The sequence below is a fragment of the Convolutriloba macropyga genome, unplaced genomic scaffold, assembly GCF_964194025.1.
Source record: "Convolutriloba macropyga unplaced genomic scaffold, txConMacr16.3 SCAFFOLD_657, whole genome shotgun sequence".
Taxonomy (NCBI): domain Eukaryota; kingdom Metazoa; phylum Xenacoelomorpha; order Acoela; family Convolutidae; genus Convolutriloba; species Convolutriloba macropyga.
In genome coordinates this window covers 63,296-77,123 of record NW_027451067.1, presented here as the reverse complement: position 1 = coordinate 77,123, position 13,828 = coordinate 63,296, and the positions used below count along the sequence as shown (strand labels likewise).

The following is a 13,828-nucleotide window of genomic DNA, read 5'->3' as shown; positions in this document are numbered from 1 at the left end:
TTCCACGTTTTAAGAAATGTTTTACGTAAAAAGTGACATGATATGAAAATGTTCATAGTAAAAATACAGTCAGATAAATACTATGATTCAACGCTGAGTTACTATGCTACTATGATCCGTGGACAATCATACACTGCTATGCTATCAGAAAAAATTATTGGTTTTCGCAAGCGTTAGCTCAGCTGAATGCTGAATCTTGTAAACAGTAAAAATGTTGTAATTGGTACATTTTCTTCGTTTGTGAAAATCAATATTTTTTTCTGATAGCATAGCAGTATATGATTGTGCACGGATCATAGTAGCATAGTAACTCAGCGCTGAATCAGAGTAATTCTCAGTCTGTATTTTTACTCTGTACATATTCTGATCATGTCACTTTTTTATTAAGCACGATTCTCTTTAGGCAGAAAAAGAAGTTTTTTTTAGTTCTCAGTAACCATATCAGTATCGTCGTGGTTTTTCTTCTCGAGGAATCATAAATGATTTTACTGATATTACAGGTAATGTGACAACCTACTTTTTTGAGTGAGGCATGGTGTGTTTCAAATCTGTCCTCTTCAGTTATTTCTTGAGACTCCCTGTATTGTTTTTAATTCAATTTCATCTTTTTAAACCTTCCTTCAGGGCACTCAGTAAGACTTACTTTTTCTTTCGTGTTTTCACATATATGTCGAATTTTGTAGGTTGGCTGAATTTTTGGTCTGTTTATCATACTGTTTATTATTTTAAACATGCTGCAATAATGCTACGCGTATTATTGAGCAAAAGAATTGTTTATACTACATGTTTTATCGTTGTTTTATACATATCAACTTTTCAACTTACAACGTCTCAAAAGAATTACAACTTACCAAACTATTCTTATATATCTAACAAAGCAGAACTGCAAAAAAGCATATTAGTTATAAGCAGTTTTGCTTACTATATAACTTTAGTAGTGGTGTGTAGACTTAGGCAATAAAAAGCGTTTCAGACCATACAATTGTATTAACTTTTAAAAAACTTGCTAATAACTTTCAGTAACAATAATTGACACAACTAATGCATGCATCACTTTGAATTCATTATTGATACTTCAGAAAGTTGTTTAATAATCACTTAGTTTTTTTTTATAAGAGATGACTGAAATTAATAGAAGCAATTTTTGGCGAGTGCGGGGCTCCAAAAGTTTTGGTTTGTTTACATTTGTTGTGGTAATTTTTTGCTGTGTCACTGCAAATTGGCGCTATACTAGTGAAACAATATGTTCAATACAAAAATCTTATTCAGCTTTAGCTGGTTGATGTCAACCTATGTTGAACAGGCTAAAATTAGGTTGCTCAATAAAATAAAGGAATACTTCAAGGAAGTAAAACAAAGTACCTAAAATTTTTTAAAATAGTTTTTCTGGTCAAAAAAGTCACCCAAAAATATAAAAAGCAGTGAATTTTTGCCCTATTTCAACTGAAAGGTGTTACTTAATTTTTTCTGCCGTGAGTTTAGTGAATTTTAGGAGATTCAGAACTGAATGGTCGCAATTTTTCATAACGAAGCAATGATTGGAACCCCCCACCCACCCAGGAGACTTTTTTACAAACAAAAAAGATCGTTGAAAAAAGTTCGCGGAGTTGCAGATCTAAATGATGCAGAGCATGACAACTGTGTTATCTGTAGTATAGGATTAATCACATTGTTAAATGAAACAAGGTAAACGGCTACTTTGTTGTATCTAGAAAAAATAGGTGAGCAAAAATATCAACACGTCAACTACTGTATTTGTCAACTACTCTATTGTAGTTATAAGTATACTCGACTTTTTCGGACAATGCCCTCGTAATGGTTCCGACATTAACATAACAACTTCCCAAAATTGAGCAAACACTCCAAAAAAAATTACAACGTTGGGAAACTATGATGGGAAACAAGATTAGAATCAAATTAATTTTTTGTCAAAATTAATTTGACACAAGATTGGAATCAAATTAAGTTGTTATCAAAATTAATTTTGACACAAGATTGGAATTAAGTTAATTTTTATTAAAAAAAACACCAATTTTGCACTTCATATCGTTCAATGTTTTAGAACAGTAAATGAACATCTCTATTGATTTTGTAGAAAATCTGTTTGATATTGAACATTTTGTAACAGCTCCTTACGTTTTATTTGCTGCCAACGGTACTTATTTGTTGCGCGCCGATAATTCGTTTTCCTTCTCATCTCAGAAAATTGACAATTTCTCAATTTTAGTATTTTCATATGGTAGCAATACAAGAACTAATTTACAGTTACCTTATAACGTTAGGGAGAAATGTGAAATTCCTTTTGATTGTTTTATTCATTCTAATTCGAACAAGGGATTACCTTATGGCTCAATTGTTAATTTCTCAGCTATTCTGGCTTTTGGTAAGTAATTTCTGTTTTCTCAGTAATTTTTCTCAGCCTTCAGCGCTTCTGTAACTTTAATTTAAAAAATTCAGCCCATTTTCCACATTGAAATTAGCACGCTAAGAAAAAGTGGGCATTACAATAGATCTAAATTAATATTGGGACAATTTTTTGAATTTTTAGACAATGGCATTGTAATGTAAAACACCAACAAGGCGATTCGGTAATGTGCAATCGCACATAAGGTTCCGACCCCGCTCATCCACAATTTTGATTTGATTGTCTACCAAATGAGGAACATAGAAAAACCCAAAAATTCAAGTATTTTTAAAAAAAAAATGGTGTATGAACGAAAAGAAAGTCTCCGAAGCAAATAACTGTGGTGGAGTAAAAATGGCGCATTAGATTGATGAGATGTGCAAATATTAAGAAAGCGAGTCAAGACGAACAGCAAAATCAAACAACAGCAACAACAAAAATTAATTACATCAAAAACTTCATTTTCGTTTTAAAAAACAAAACTTAATAACAAAGTCAAAATACCGTCAGATAAAACTGATATTAAACAAAATAACTTGTAATTCATCAGGAAAGATAGGGAAGTAGTCAATAAAAAGGCTTGGTAACAATTAGACAATAAAGAACAAGAAGAGTAAAGTTGAAGAATTCGCTTATTTTTTTTAAAACAATTATTTTCGAAATAATGAAAACCATTAGAAATCAAGCAAAAAATCCCAGAGGTGTACGATTACCAATGCGATCATAAAAGGAATTAGGAGCTGCCGGTATTCAATTTTCTACGCGGTTAAAAAAAGAGCATATAGACAACAAACAAAAAATCAAATAAAACTTGGCAGAAAACGCTTTTGAAACAGTAAAGCCATACTATGGCCGTCAAAATGTGTTCAATTGAACTTTCTGCAACCACCAATAATGTATTATGTGACCTCTTATTGATGAAGCTAGGTAACAAGTAGACAAAAATGGAAAACAAAATGCGAAAATAAATAAGATTTTAATTTTTTTTCGAAAAAAATTATTTCCAAAGACATGAACGCCATTAATTACAGAATACAAAAATTAATAAGGTTCGTATATTCGTCTAAGAGAAGCCCATGAGAATTGCATTTATCCAGAATATGTCTTATGTCTACAAAAAGAACGTCAAACATGACAAAAATCAAAAATTAATTTACTTATTTTTTCGTGTCGAAGCCAGTAAAGTCAACGAATTTTTTAAAAACATTAGATTGTGTGACACTAATCCTTTTTTGAAACCTTCTTTTGACAACAATAATGTCATAATTGGCCAGTAGTTAACGAGACTAGATAACAACAGACAATAAGAGGAACAAAATTGCGAATTTAAAAAGTGTTTTTTTTATTTGGAAAACAATTGCTTTCAGAGTCATGAAAGCTATCAGCAATCTACTAAAATCAAAATATCGTCTCGTCTAATCCTTCATAGAAAGGCAATGAACCCGGGCTATTGTAGAGTAAAATTTCATACGACTAAAAGGACAAAGTAAAAACGGCAGTTAAAGACAATTTAAAAAAATCAATTAAATTTTTCGAGAAAGTAGTGTCGAAGCCGTTAAAATCATAATCTTTATCTTCAAGCATTTTAATAATACCAATTGTGTCTTATTTTGAAAGCCAATGATGTGATATATGAACTGTCAATAACGTGATTATGTGACAAAACTAGAAAACGTGAAAAATTGGCAAATACCTAAAATTTAAGAAAATATGAAATCTAGATGTATCAAAGCCATTAACCACAACTTAAGGCGTGAAACCGCAATAAAGGTTGAATTTGATTTCAACAGAATGAGAAGAACATTTTTTTGCTGACAATAAGCTACAAGTTGACCAAATAAAGAGAAAAATAGAGCAAAGTTCAATAAGTCAATATTTACTTGAAAATCAAATATTATTGAAAGTCAAAACAACCGTAAGTTTATAAGTGATCAACTAGATACAATAATGTGAAACTTATTGGGAACTTAATTGGATCTATCATTAGTGAGCTTTGGTTTGAAATGTTCTGCTCTTTAATTACTGTAGAAAAGATCGAATTTTTTTTTATAAAAAAGGCCGACTGTTTAAAATCCGAATTATTTTTGGATTATACCAGTCCAAGATTGGTCCAAAATTTGCCCCGCTAATGTTGTTTGTTGATTAGGAACACTTATTTTTTCGAAGTTTATATATATTGATTTTTTGTGAGATAAAAAATCAAAATTAGATGCTGCGTTTTTGTTAATCAACGAACAAATTTAGCAAAAAACGGCGAACCTTTAATTACAGAGCACTCTCAACGGAATTTGAAGTAAAGAAGCCCCCTTTTGAGTCTACAAAAATTGATTTAGTGGTGCTTAGGTCTGTAATTCCTGTAAATTTAATCAAAATGGACTAAAAAACTTATTTCGTGCTGTTTTTGAAGAAAAAGTCTGAATTTTGAAATATTTAGCCGGAATTTTTGACAAAAAAATAAACATAGCCTACAATATTCTTGTGATTTTTTTTTGTTTTTACAAATGAAAATCAACAACACTTTAAAAAAAATTAACATATTTTAGCAAAATTGGCGAAGTTTTTTTCAAAAATTCCGGAAAAAGTGAGTAAAATCTCGCCGGAATTCACACTATTTTCTCAAAATTTAAACCTCGATAACTCCCTGTAAAAAACGAAAATTGAAAAAATCTTTTTAATTTCATATTCTACGCTGGACAAACTTTCTAATAATACCAGTCTCAACTATCTACGATGAATATATCGATCGGCCAAAATTGACTGAAAAAAAACCCGTTTGAATATATAGTTCCTTCCCCCTCAAGAGGGGTCGGAACAATTATAATGTTTTATTTTAGAGTAATTTACTATAATTCTGTTTTTAAGGCAATTAACGAAATCGTTTCTTTTTCCTTTACTCGCGCATATATCATGACCTAATTGATGTCAATATCTTAATATATTGAAAAAGTGGATGAAACTTATGCTTAATCTGTTTAATGTGTCTGTATGTCGCAGCTACTTTCTCTGCAAGCGGGTTTAGCTCAATTCGGGTGCAGAAATGAAATTAATGCGCTGTTTTAGGGTAAACCTGAGCAAATATAGCACTCTCAACGGAATTTGAAGTAAAGAAGCCCCCTTTTGAGTCTACAAAAATTGATTTAGTGGTGCTTAGGTCTGTAATTCCTGTAAATTTAATCAAAATGGACTAAAAAACTTATTTCGTGCTGTTTTTGAAGAAAAAGTCTGAATTTTGAAATATTTAGCCGGAATTTTTGACAAAAAAATAAACATAGCCTACAATATTCTTGTGATTTTTTTTTGTTTTTACAAATGAAAATCAACAACACTTTAAAAAAAATTAACAAATTTTAGCAAAATTGGCGAAGTTTTTTTCAAAAATTCCGGAAAAAGTGAGTAAAATCTCGCCGGAATTCACACTTTTTTCTCAAAATTTAAACCTCGATAACTCCCTGTAAAAAACGAAAATTGAAAAAATCTTTTTAATTTCATATTCTACGCTGGACAAACTTTCTAATAATTCCAGTCTCAACTATCTACGATGAATATATCGATCGGCCAAAATTGACTGAAAAAAAAACCCGTTTGAATATATAGTTCCTTCCCCCTCAAGAGGGGTCGGAACAATTATAATGTTTTATTTTAGAGTAATTTACTATAATTCTGTTTTTAAGGCAATTAACGAAATCGTTTCTTTTTCCTTTACTCGCGCATATATCATGACCTAATTGATGTCAATATCTTAATATTTTGAAAAAATGGATGAAACTTATGCTCAATCTGTTTAATGTGTCTGTATGTCGCAGCTACTTTCTCTGCAAGCGGGTTTAGCTCAAATCGGGTGCAGAAATGAAATTAATGCGCTGTTTTAGGGTAGACCTAAGCAAATATAGCACTCTCAACGGAATTTGAAGTAAAGAAGCCGCCTTTTGAGTCTACAAAAATTGATTTAGTGGTGCTTAGGTCTGTAATTCCTGTAAATTTAATCAAAATGGACTAAAAAACTTATTTCGTGCTGTTTTTGAAGAAAAAGTCTGAATTTTGAAATATTTAGCCGGAATTTTTGACAAAAAAATAAACATAGCCTACAATATTCTTGTGATTTTTTTTTGTTTTTACAAATGAAAATCAACAACACTTTTAAAAAAATTAACAAATTTTAGCAAAATTGGCGAAGTTTTTTTCAAAAATTCCGGAAAAAGTGAGTAAAATCTCGCCGGAATTCACACTATTTTCTCAAAATTTAAACCTCGATAACTCCCTGTAAAAAACGAAAATTGAAAAAATCTTTTTAATTTCAAATTCTACGCTGGACAAACTTTCTAATAATACCAGTCTCAACTATCTACGATGAATATATCGATCGGCCAAAATTGACTGAAAAAAAAACCCGTTTGAATATATAGTTCCTTCCCCCTCAAGAGGGGTCGGAACAATTATAATGTTTTATTTTAGAGTAATTTACTATAATTCTGTTTTTAAGGCAATTAACGAAATCGTTTCTTTTTCCTTTACTCGCGCATATATCATGACTTAATTGATGTCAATATCTTAATATATTGAAAAAGTGGATGAAACTTATGCTCAATCTGTTTAATGTGTCTGTATGTCGCAGCTACTTTCTCTGCAAGCGGGTTTAGCTCAATTCAGGTGCAGAAATGAAATTAATGCGCTGTTTTAGGGTAGACCTAAGCAAATATAGCTCGTCTCAATGATGAAAAGCAATTGAAAAACTAAACTCGAAAAAGTCAAAAATTCAAAAGTCAAACTTCAGATTTAGAACTTTACACTAAAGGGAGGATTAAATCAACTTTTATAAAAATTATCAATGAGTCGAAAGAAAGTGTTCGAAAAGCATTACAAATCCAGTAAAAAATTTCATTTTATGTCTGTCCGGCTTCGCTTAACGGAAATTCAACTTTTACATTAGCCTAAAAATGCCTATTGTTGATTCCATTTCATGATACGTTCCGAAAAAAAAACAAACAAAATCATAAAATAAAACTTCAGCTACTTTTGTTCGCGAAGTCGAAAACAGGATGGGACGGAATGATTTTGAACTCAACTGCTACATAGAGTTTTGCTCTTTTCTTGATATTTAATACAATTTTTCAGCAAATTTTTCGAGACTTCATTTTCAGCATGTCTATTATAGGTTCCAATAACTTTCAATGAAAAAATGTTTTTAACTAAACCTGAACACTAAAAAATTTTACGAAATAAGCCTATGAAATATGTGAGCATCTATGTGAACATGAATTAAAAAACCCACTCCAAATAAAAATTAGTTAATTCCAAATTCATATATAATATTTTTGATTAATAAAAACAGTAAAATCTTTTGATTATTTTATTTTTTTGGTAATTATAGAAGAAACAATTTAATTTATTCTCCAGAAAATTTGCGATATGGTTTGTTATTTTTCAATGAATCCTAGATATGGGTTAGAATATAGTCTGGAGATTTGTAACCAATTTGTATAAGGTTGTTGAGTTGAAGCAGTTTTGAAGTTTCATTATATTGTAAGTTCAGATCAATTTATGTGTTATTCAATTGGGGCAACCCACTTCTGATTGCTTTCTATGACAAATGAAGATAAATGCTAGAGCCTAGAGCTCAACCAATCAGAACACAGCTCGACAGAAACAAACTTGCCAGAATCTTGCTAGAAAAACTTTTGTCTTGCAAAGTCTTACAGCTAACGTTCCGTCTATGTTGCAAAACCTTTTCTTTTTATCAAATTAGCTTTTTTTGCAAGATGTTTTTAAAATCATTTTTCCTTGCAACAATTTTGCGAGATAATACAAGATAAATTTTCAAAATAAGCTGGGGTGGTCATTAAGAACATATTGGAGCATTAGATGCTCAGATCTAAGTCATTAGATGCTCAGACTTTCGAGCACAAGATGCGTAGTTGGATCGGCGAGGACATGGTAAAAAGAAATTGAGATTCAAATTTTTTGACAAGAAGATGTAAAACTATGTAAAAAAAGTCTTGAGGAAGTCTGTTTCTTTGAAATTTTTTTTGAAGATTATACGCTGGAAATTCAGTGCATTTCTCACAAAACTTTCAGAAAGTTCGTTGAGTTTGATCTTTAAACCTTGAAGCCAAATTTAAGTGATTTAACAATAAATAAAAATCTAACGTTGTTGAAACTTGGTTTCAGACGTTTTTGCCCTAGAGCATCTAGACATTTAAATGATGATATAAAAAATGGTTTCATTGCTTCTGTAAGTTTCTTCGGAACGTTTATTATTAACAAAAAATAATTAGTTTTTTGGAACTTTCATTTTTGCTGTCAAAGAAAAACAGCTGAAAAAAGTTGGAACAGTTCTATAGCATCAGAAATTAAGAAAGTTTCAAAATAGTACTGACCCCAAAAAAGAGAACAACATCAATACATCAAACTGTCTCTGTGAAAAACTTCGTTTGCTAAAAGAAGTTAGCACCAGAATTTGTGAATTCATGGCCAGCATAACAAAGAACTTTGTGATTCTAAGAGTTGAATGTATTACAAAATTTTCAACAGCCCTCGAGATTTATTAATGAAATTAGATCTCAAAAGGTGATAAAAATGAGATGCTCTGAGACCTCTAAAGTGGTGATTAGATCTTTGAAGTGGCTTAAAAATGAGATGCTCCGAGACCTAGATTTTGTTACATTTTTAGACTAGAACCCAAATCTTGTATTTTTATTAAACTAGTATTTTTATCTGGAGATTTATACTAGTAGCCATAAAGAACGAGTATAGTATTTTTTAAATTTTGATCTAACAATAATTATCAAATGAGATAGAGGCCATTAAAGTTTCATCAAAGTGAGCATAAAAATCTCATTTTGTGCAAAAACATAAGTCTGAGAGACATGACAGAAGAGAATAAATGAAAAAAAAATCACTATTTCCATTCAAATTTTTCAAAAAATTGTTTAGATGATAAAAAAAATGCGTTTGTTTACAGCTTTATATTGCAACCCAAGTTCAATATTTCGGTTTCAATTGCTCCCAAAGATAGAAATGAAAATGCAGCAAACTTATTGACAGCATAATTGTAAAAACAGGCTATAAGAGTACAAATTGTCCCATCAAATTACAGATTTTTAGTTTGAATTAGAAAATTTCAAAACATTTAGTTTTAATCCGATTGAATTTACACAACCGAACTTGATTAAATTTTGTTCCTTCAGCGAGCAATCTTTATAACGAAATCTTAGTTCAGAAAACGTCTTTTGTAATTGTAAGACAACCGTTGGTATGTTTGGGTTTAGTTAGACCAAATGGGCGAATCACCTACGTTTTTCTTCGGTTTTGTTGGCATGTTCCAATTTTAAAAACGTAGAACTGTCGCAATGTTTGAGTTTAAACGTAAGAATTTTTTGGTATAGTTGGCTCTTAGATTCGGTAGATTCGGTTTCAAATGTAAGATAACTGTCAGTATGTTATGTTCCTTTGGTTCGGTAAGTTCAGTTTTTTTTTCATTCTTTAAGCTTGCTGATAAAAATACGAAACCGTTAGCAAGGCTGGCTTCTACCCACAGTGACTAAAATGAATTATTCATTTGATTTATCATGATTATATCAAGATTCAGTAAACAACTATATCCTTTCAATGTAAAACGACTTTCTAAATTTTTAAGCATGAAAAACATTTTTAAAAAATTGTAAAATTTCATTTAGTTTCATAGATGTTTCCTATGAAAAATTTAAATTAAGTTCTACTTTTTTCTTTTTCTCCAAGAGGTACGTTAGAAACTCCTGAGATTAGAATGTTATCATTAGATTTGACTGCACTAAAAATAAATTCGCTGAAAAATCCTATTTCCTTCTGTTCTAACAGAACATACGGAAGACGAGAAACCCAGCATTGAGAGTTTTTATGAAAAACATACTAAAACACTGTTTACCCTGCCAACATCTTGCATTGTTACTTTACAAGAAGCTCTAATGGTATGTACCAGTTTGAAAATCATTGCTTGATTAAACGAACAGATTATCTATGGGAACAAATGAAAACGAACAGCCACAATTTTAATATTATTATATTAATAACAATACTGATACTGTGATTAATTTATTTAACATTTGAAAGAGTGTGTATATCTAACCTTAGGGTTATAATCAGAAATATTTACATGTTTAATTCAAAAAAATAAAGCTGAAATTTTTTCACGAAAATCAGCGATGACTAACCATGACATGGCAAAACCTACCAAATTGTATAAATTTAATCTGTAAAGCTTATTAAACAATAAAAAATCTAGAACAAAATTGTAAGTTTTGATTAAGATGTTCCAGTTCATAAAGCATCAGTTGAGCGTACTTTTTATCAAGTTAGCTAGATTTTGCGCACCTTGTACACAAGTGGCAATGGGCGGTCCTCCAACTAATGTTTCCAAAAATTCTTAGTTGACAACAAAGGGCAAATGATTTTTTTTCTTAAGCCAAAATCGAAGAATCTAATTTGTGATTATAAATTGTTTCCTCTATCTTACTTGTTTTAGAAAGTATTTTGTGATAACAAAGTATCACAAAATTCTTAATAGATGACAAAAATGCAAAATTGACGGTGTTAGATTATGACATCGGCAAATTTTTAAAATTCTTGCTCGACACCATATACGTTGGTAACACCAAAAAAGAAGAAGCCAGAGCTTTTAAAAAACACTACTTTATCGCTATGGATTGGAAAAAGCAATGCTTTATAAATAAGAAAAGAAAAAATTGAAGCAATCTAAACTTTTTTAAAGCTGATTTTAAAGCAAACGTTTTTATTTCAGGACCTGGCCACACAAAAATCATTCCTCTGTATAAAGAGAACCCTTCTGGGCTAAATGCCAGACCACGAGATCAGATCTGGATATCAGTAATGCACGAGAGCTCAATCAATAAACTTCACAATCGAGAAATTCAAGTAAGATGAATTCTGTAAAATAAAATTTGAGCGAAAAAATCTAAAACAAAATGATGTTACGGGCAACAACATTGCCTTAATCCAGGCTTTGTATCTTAAAGAGACACTTTAGGTTTAGGGTAAATGTTGACCAATTTTAGGTTTAGGGTAAATGTTGACCAATTTTAGGTTTAGGGTAAATGTTGACCAATTTTATGTTTAGGGTAAATGTTGACCAATTTTAGGTTTAGGGTAAATGTTGACCAATTTAAGGTTTAGGGTATATGTTGACCAAAATGATCCGGTAGACGCACTGAGCTAAAGTCGAGCAAAATAATATCCTTGTGTCTAGCAAATTTTAAATGAAATTTTTGGTCAATCTTGATGGTTAAATGAAATGGTCTGCATGGTTAGGACAAATGTATGTTCACTTGTCTTTCTCAATTGTTATAAAATTGTTGATTTATTTTTCCGACTCGGCAACAATAAACAACACTGCAACAAGTTCAGCAGATTCAAAGATAACTCAAAACGCCGAGCGACTTAAAAAATCCCAAAATTCAATTTTAAAGCAAATTCACCAGTTGCATTTCAGATATATTGCCATATGATGCAAAAAAACAGATAGCTAATTTTTCGAATGATGATTTGCACATTTACTCAACATTCCATTTTTTGGGTGGGTGAAAGTCCAGCGTGACATTTTAGTAGACGACCATCGCTTCTGGTTTGAGCAGAAACCCGAATTACATATAGGGTTAAGCAAAATTGCAATGTGTCAAATTTTCCTGATGTTCCATAACCTCAAGCAAAAATCTTTTTTTTTGGGTGCAGTATTGTCATGTATTTGCTATTGTTGGTTGGGTGTGGTCTTTTCATATAATTGGACTTGCTAACAAAACAAGTTGAAATAAAATTGGTCGATTGATTTTTTTTGCACGGCTCACAGTCTTTACACAACTTCATTGTTACAAATACAGCAAAACTAAAGATTAATTGCGAAAAATATTAAACTTGAAAATTCTGCCAATCTTAAAAATATTGAGAAAATTATTACACAATAATTAAAGCACCAGTAAAATTATTACAATGAAATTTGTCGTTTCATGGTATATGTTTTATTGAGGTTACCCAGCTCGAGGATTCAGCGTAAGAATTCCGTGTAAAAAATGTAAGAATTCCGCGAATGTGGTGAAAACTTGCATGAATAACAATTCTGAGCGTTGAGTGCGGTGAAGGCGGTGAAAAAAAAGAATTCACGGCTAAGGAAGGATCGCAAACTTACAAATTACGTTCCCGCAAAAACTTTTTCAAAAAAAGATGCAAGAATAGCGTTGAATGCGCTTATAGCGCTATAAAAAACAATCCACCGCTAAGAATCGCAAAATTTACAAACATTCACCTAAATTTACAAGTTTTACTGCAGAAAATATTGCATATAAGGTTTAAGAATTATGGTGAATGCGTTAAATGTGTTGAAAACAATTTCGCCACTTTAAAGTAAATTTCTTTGAATGGCGCACATAGCTGCACTAGTAGAGCAACACTAGTTTTTTGTTTAAAAAAATTAGTTTTTTAGAATTTCTTCTAACTACTTTAAGTTGCCGATTTTGTTAAATAATATTGTAACAACTATTAAATAAATGGATGTAATTAATTTTTAAAAATCTTTTTAAGTAAAACGATGTCTAATTTTAACAAAATTGTATTTTGATACCGCCTCTGCTTCAAATGAGATGAAGTCTCAAATCAAGTCAATCTCATAGTAAAAGATCCCTATGTAAGTGAAGTATAAAATGTCAAAAACCTCTCAAGCAGCTTCTCTAGAAAATTTAGATAATCATCTGTTCTTAGTTGTTTACACGTGATTAATATTTTTCAAAAAAGTTTATTTTAGGCGGAACAAGGAGTTCTTAATATCAATGGAAATTCATAGTCAGAGACTCTTTATGAGTCGAAAGTCTAAAACATCCAAAATATTAGGTGTAGTTTTTCTAAAGAAAATTGTTATATTTTCATCAGTGAAAGCGGAGAGAAAAACCTATTTCTAAAACCACACATCTTACGACAATTTACCGGCAAAAATCACTGTAATTTTGGCTTTGAATTTTCATAAGACTGTTGGCTTTTAGCGGCAAAGTTTTTGTTTTCATCGCTTAAGCTGTGAAACAAATTCAATGCTAAAAACCGCATTGAACGCATTTGGGTTCTAAAACGTTTTTTGAATCTGATTTATATTCACAAGAAAAGTCATAGAATAGGAGACAGATGGCGAAGTGAAATACTACGCTGTTAACAAGCAGAGGTGAGATGTTCGAACCCGTGTATGGCAGTTTTATTTCGCTACAAATACCTTTGAATGCGGTGAAAAATAAAACTATACTGATAAAAACAGCATGTCTTACAAAAATTTACCGCTATCACCGTGCTCGTCGCTGAAAGATGCTTGCCCTTTTCTGGTGCCAAAATATTTTCCTTTCGCCGCAATTCTTACAGTGTTTTTGACGAAATCTGGACCCGGGTATGTAACATTACAAT

At 31.0% G+C, this 13,828-nt stretch overlaps 1 long non-coding RNA gene across 1 annotated transcript; it reads left to right on the top strand.

The window, feature by feature from the left end:
- The first annotated feature begins 972 nt into the window (after positions 1-972).
- Positions 973-11,508, top strand: LOC142356384 (uncharacterized). Its single transcript, XR_012761411.1, has 3 exons — positions 973-1,233; positions 2,129-2,383; positions 11,178-11,508. It is a non-coding gene; the product is annotated as an uncharacterized LOC142356384 (long non-coding RNA).
- The last annotated feature ends 2,320 nt before the right edge of the window (positions 11,509-13,828 follow it).